Source organism: Mastomys coucha, unplaced genomic scaffold (genome assembly GCF_008632895.1).
Source record: "Mastomys coucha isolate ucsf_1 unplaced genomic scaffold, UCSF_Mcou_1 pScaffold21, whole genome shotgun sequence".
In the NCBI taxonomy this organism is placed as follows: domain Eukaryota; kingdom Metazoa; phylum Chordata; class Mammalia; order Rodentia; family Muridae; genus Mastomys; species Mastomys coucha.
Window position 1 is genome coordinate 76,164,668 of NW_022196904.1, and position 6,358 is coordinate 76,171,025.

General features: G+C 38.9%; 1 protein-coding gene across 6 annotated transcripts in view; it reads left to right on the forward strand.

Moving 5' to 3' along the window:
• Positions 1-2,807: 2,807 nt before the first annotated feature.
• Positions 2,808-6,358, forward strand: part of Nox4 (NADPH oxidase 4) — a 178,832-nt gene continuing 175,281 nt past the window's right edge. For 3 of the 6 annotated variants that reach the window (XM_031387253.1, XM_031387258.1, XM_031387257.1), the window contains exon 1: positions 2,829-2,933. The gene's annotated coding sequence lies outside the window, so the exon portion shown is untranslated. Of the gene's footprint in view, positions 2,934-6,358 lie in introns of all 6 variants that reach the window. The other 3 variants (XM_031387254.1, XM_031387255.1, XM_031387263.1) reach the window with 2 other exon arrangements.

Here is a 6,358-nt window from a genome sequence, read left to right on the forward strand (position 1 = left end):
GGGTGCTTGCCTAGACTGAACCACCAACCAATGAGCATACATTGGCTGGACCTAGGCCCCTCACATATGTAGCAGATGTTTAACTAAGTCTTCATTGGGTCCTAAGCAGCTGGAGCCTTGGCTATATCTAAAGCTGTTGCCTGTCTGTAGAATCTATTCCACTAACTTGGTTGTCTTGTCTGGTCTTAGTGAGAGAAGAAGCACTTAGCCCTGCAGAAAATTGAGGTGCCAGGGTAGGGGATCTGCACTCTCTCAGAGATGGGGAGGGAGAGTGGGACAACAGATTGTGGGAGGGGACACCAAGAAGAGGGACAGTGCTGGAGATGTAAACTGAATTAAAAAAAGAAAAAAAAAACAAATTTAAAATAAAGGATGGAAGTAGAACAGAAAAACAAAATACAGAAAGAAAGGGAGATGTGAATGGTTATTAAAAGCTATTCCCCTAATATTGCTAATTTTTTTGTCCAGATCCTTAGATAGGGTTGTGAAAAAGATGGTATCCCACTCCTTAGTGTGGCTTAGCTGATGCTGTTCTTTGGCCTGGAGTATTAAAGAAAAATTAGTGAGAGTGCCCTGGAGATCTCACTCTTGTGTGTCTGAACTGGAGCACCAACATATAAGACAGCTGAATAACAAATAGCCAGACAACCAAATCCAAGAGAGACATGACAATTCATCGTTAAAAGAAAATTTAATGTACTCATAATTCTGCCTGTTAAAATTTTGTTCGTAAAAGTAGTTTAGTGAAAGTAACCAGGAACAGTTTGTTTGTTTTGGTTTTTGGTTTTTGGTTTTTGGTTTTTTGTTCTTTTTTTTTGTTTTTTTTATTTTTTTTGGTTTTTCAAGACAAGGTTTCTCTGTGTAGTCCTGGCTGTTCTGGAACTCACTCTGTAGACCAGGCTGGACTTGAACTCAGAAATTCACCTGCCTCTGCCTCCCAAGTGCTGGGATTAAAGGCATGCACCACCACTGCCCTGTGTTTGTTTTGTTTTCTAATCTTAGAACAATGATTCTCAACCTTCCTAATGCTACGATCTTTTAATAAGGTTCTTCATGTTGTCATGACCCACAGCCATAAAATTATTTTCACTGCTACTACATTTTTGTAATTTTGCTAGTATTGTGAATGGTAATGCACACATCTAACGTGTAAGATATCTGACATTTGACCCCTGCTAAGAGTCATTCCACCTCCCAAAGGGTTACTAACCACAGGTTAAGACATTCTGTGTTGGTGGGATGAGATCAAATAATATATTTTATTAATTGCCTTCCTTTAGAATGTTTTTATACAGGGTCAATGATGGCTCAGTTGGTAAAGGAGTTGCCAACCTGAGCTCCATCTCCAGGACATATATTGTAGAAGGATACATCTGAATCCTATGAATTATCTTTAACCTCTACATACCCATACATTAAGTAAGTAAACACAATATTGTGGGACATAAAGCCATACAATGAAGTTGGGCAAGGTAGAGCAGGTTGAGACCCAGAGACTTGGTTGGTACACACCTGGGACTTATGTGACTCCCAGATCCCTGCCAGGTTCCTGAATTGTAATATGGGCCATGTTTCTCACATAAAAGAGACTTAACCAGTCAAATAGGCTGAAAACAGAGTTTTTCAGGCTAATGAGGTACCTAGAGGCCTGGAGGACTTAGCCTATAAGCTTCCCTTCCCTGGCTTTCCTTCCTCAAAAGGTATTTAATCTCAGGCCCATCCTGAGAAGTATGACATTGTATTATGCATCCATTTTCTGCCATGACAATAAACTGTTGTGAACCATGGACTGTCTCTTTTCACCAAGATCCTCCCCGGGAGCCATGGAGAAGGCCTTTGCCTACAGACCAGTAGCCTAGTTGTCCATAAAAGGCCTCTTTGCACTCCCAGCCATAACAGCCTCCAAGCCTGCATCAGCCAAGCTAAAAACAACCATCTCTGCTGAGACGAGCCAGAGATCTCACTCCTAACCCGCCCTGGGCTATATGCTGTACTCAGCCCTCACTTCCTCTACTCCTAGCAGTGCTTAGATGTCCAAGAATCTGAGACATGGTCCAGCCTCATCACAGGCCCAAGGACCTCGAAACAGCTCCTGTTTCCCACATCTCAGACTAGAAAATCAACCACCCAGCAGTCCGTCTTGCCAAGCAACCATGCCCAGTGGCAGAGTGGACCCAGGACAACCTTATACAATGTAATTATAAAAACAAACAAAAAAAAATTGTGTATTCATATTTCTTTGGTAAAGAAAAATATAAGAACAAATTTTAAAAGTTTATTCCAAGACTACTAAGGTAAGAAATTTTTGTAATGAATTCTAAGTCAATATACAATTTATTTGGCTACAATCAAAATTCAATGAATTTAAACTGGAAAAGAGTTATAGTCCAGTATCTTACTTATTGAAATATCTCACAGACTTGACAGTCTTCCTGTGTATAAATACTTATGTTATCAAACTCATGCATAAATTATAGAAACTGAGGAAACCAAGATAGTAGGAAAGGCCTATGAGGAAGAACCAGGATAGCCCAGCTTTCCAAATCACAACATCGACCTAGTTCAAGCTCCAAAAAATTCCAGGACAGTCCCAAGCAGTGAGATTATTTTAAAGAAGGGAATTTGGAAGACCTCAAACACTCCAAGATGATTCCCATTTCTTCCAGTATTCTGAGTAACTCAGGAAGTTGCGCTGAGTCACAGAGATAAGGGCCTGCTAAGGGATCTCCAGAGAATCTAGAATCCAGGTCACCAAGATGGAACACAATACCAAACAGGGTTCTATGGGAATGGGGCTTGGCTGTTATAAAGAACCATGCTACTTGTGATGTGTGTTTCTGAGAGAGAATGGCTGTAAGCTGGAAGACAGGGAAAGTGGACAAGAAAATGAGTGTAAAGGTGAAAAATCAAGGATGTGAATTGTGAAATTCCAGGTAGAGGGGAGTAATTCAGAAAAGTCTGTAGTCATTCAGATTTCATTATTAACATGTAAGATTTTATATCTGTAGTCATTTGGAGTTCACTACTAGCATACAAGTTATATCTGCCACCAAAAGAACTTTATTTTACTCAGCACAAATTTTCATCCATTGCTCAGCCCCCCATATTAATGGATAAAGTAAACATAGCTCATACTTCTACAGGTCTCTTTTTTTTCCCAAAGTCAATGGGTAAGGGGCACCTAGATACATAGACAAAAGCTTCCAGCCCAAATTTCTGCAGTTACCTCATAGCTCTTGATGCTGATAGATAAGGGGAGTAAGGGTCCTGAACCTACAAGCCACACTTCCACAGTTGCCCTAGCTCTTGACACTGAGAGATCCACAGACCATCAGCCTCTAAATCTAACTTCCACTCAACCAGTGTCAGTTATATAAATAGGTCCAAGACAAAAAAGAAGAAAACACAACACACACACACACACACACACACACACACACACACACACACACACACACACACACACACACACACACACATCCAAGAAAATTTGGTTCCTCCAATAAGTACATGATAATGGATTCTAATTAGAATGTCTTAGAATAACTTCCAGATTAAAAAAAAAAGTCAAAGGAATGATTATAACTATGTTTAAACAACTTAAAAATGACATGAATAAACTACAAGGTCAACACAAAATATGAAAAGAAGATTCAATAAGGACATAAATTATTAAAGAAAGGACAAGATGAAAAGATACTAAAATCGAAAAACTCAATAAGCCAAAAAAAAAAAAAAAAGCTTCACAAAAAGAATGAACCATATGAAAAACAGAATAAATGATTGCCACAGGCCAGACCAGTTGAGGGTCCCTCAACCCACTGGAGAAATCAGAGTCCCGGTAATCTGGAGGGCAAGAAGTTGACAAAAATGACACATAGACAGGGACACAAGGGAGTGTTGAATCTGAGTGTATATTCTCAAAGTAAGCATCAGGCTTAAATGGTCATTAGAGAAGGCCCAAGGAAGTTAGATAATACACCAGTCAAGGTACATTGAGGTCATCTGAAGTGCAATGGTTCTATAGAAAAGTATATACAAGCAAATTACAGGAACTAAGCAGTGGTTACAACTGAAAGAAAGTCAGCCTTATCTAAGGTCATCTTAACCTTAGAAACCAGGTGCAAATAGTTTCCATTCCAGTCTATTGTATAGCCCATGACCCACCCGTCCTTAGTAAATGCCCAACTATGCTAATCCTCTGAGCTACCAGAGGTATGAACCAGGGGTCCCATTGTTGCTAACCTTTCCAAGAACAAAAAATAATCTAATTCCTGGGAATGACTCAGCTGCAATTCTAATGTGGTCTGCCATATGTGACTGTAATGAGGATTCTTAGTTGAACTTGCCCTGGAATGATTAACTCTTATTCAGTAAACTCCAATGCCTGACCTCCTTCACTATCTCCCTAACAATGCTGGAGGCGATTAGTCTGAATGGGTAACATTCTTTACAAGATTCCGAGCCCAGGTTTGGCTCAGCATAGACTAGGATGTTGGGACACTGGTGAAGGCCAGAAAACAATGTCCATTTAGCTTAACTATTAGTCAAATCATTTCATGAGGGCGCCTTTAAAATGATACAGAAAGAAAGCACAAGAGACCCTCCATCGACTTTCACAAGGACAAATCTGGACTACTTCTGAGTTAGGGAATGCCAACGGGGCTCCAGGAGACTAGCTTCCTTAAAACTGTATGCCTCAGGACTGCTGTCACTGGAGTGGGTGTGGCAAATGATGAAAGCCAAGGTAGATGAAATGGATCACTCACTAAAGATCATTGGTAAATTCAGAAAAATCCATGGATGGAACATATAGCTTTGGGATACCTAAACAGGACATATATATTAAATGTCACCTCTATCCACTAAGGCTCAGGAAATGTCATGGGAGAAGAAGCAAAAATAGTACAATAGCTTTAGGATGGAATAGAATACTATAAAACGTTATTTTTGGATATGACATCATTATAGTTCACATTAATTCACAGCATCTGTAGTCATATACATATGACCTGCACAATATCAAGCCAGCCTAGATCTCAACTAGACTTGATAGGGGCTCTCTAGGCCACTATTGAGGAGCTATTAGGCAGTTAATAGTTGGTGAGAGAATGAGAATTATTCCTATTTGAGATGTGACTGTTGTTAGATTTCATGTTTCAGGGGATGGCCTCACATCCATATACATACGGGGATCACTAACTACGCATATACATACATAAATGTGTGTGTATGTGTGTGTGTGTGTGTATGTGTGTGTGTGTGCTTGTGTCTTCATGTGTGCATTAAATTTATGTGTATATACACATATGTATATATATGAAATATATAGATTATTGGGGGATATGAGGAGGAATAGGGGTGAAATATGGCAATTATGATCATATTTCAACATAAATGTATGAAACTTTCAAAACAAAAAGAAATATCAAAATAAAAGAACTTTATTTAAACTGCACCAAGACATCCAGACTAGAGCTAGAAATCTACCTAAAAGTTTGCCTCTCAAATTAGTTGAAATTAAATTATAAACCTTAGGTATAGCACATCAAAACTAACTCCAAACAAAGGAAACACCAAGGAGAACAAGGCCTAAGCCAGAAAGAGAGTTTAGAGGCAAGAGAGCTTGCTAGACAAGAGTAAAGACATCAATTAAAATATCTAGGTCTCATGTAAAAAGTCTGAGATAATGTAGAGATATGTGAGGATCACTGGGGATTATTGTCTGCCAGGCTAATGAAAATTCCTTTAGAGATTCTGCCAGAAAAGAGTAACGAAAAAATTGATAAAGATACCTAATATCTTCCTTTTGCCTTTGTGCATGATCACACAAACACATACAAGCACACACACTTGCTTGAGCACACATACCACAATAAAAAATAAAGAATAAGGTCTGTGAATCTGTCCATAGCAGAAGCTACACTTCACAGAGATATGCCATGGTGAGTGTCAAATTAGAGTTAGCCTTTTAGTTATGAGAATTCCCTTCTATTTGACCTCCCAATAGAGTTGGGCAACTGGAGAAGATGTAGGTACCCTAAAGTAACATCAACATTATAAGGGTTTCTGTGCTACAGAAAGTATGCATACAGTAGGGAGGTAGGCCAGGATGAATTGAAAAGGACACAAGATGTTCCAGATAAGCTCAACCTGTATGCTGATGGTATATCACTAAATTATAGGACCTTGTGTCTGTAGAAAATATAGCTTTATTTAACTTATATCTGAAGTAGTCTTTAGTCTACTACAGGCAGACATACAGATAGCACTCAAGTTCAAGTTCATTAAAATAATTCACATCTGCTGTTAATGGTAAGGAAATATCTCAAATCTTAACAGTGTAACTTAAAAGAAA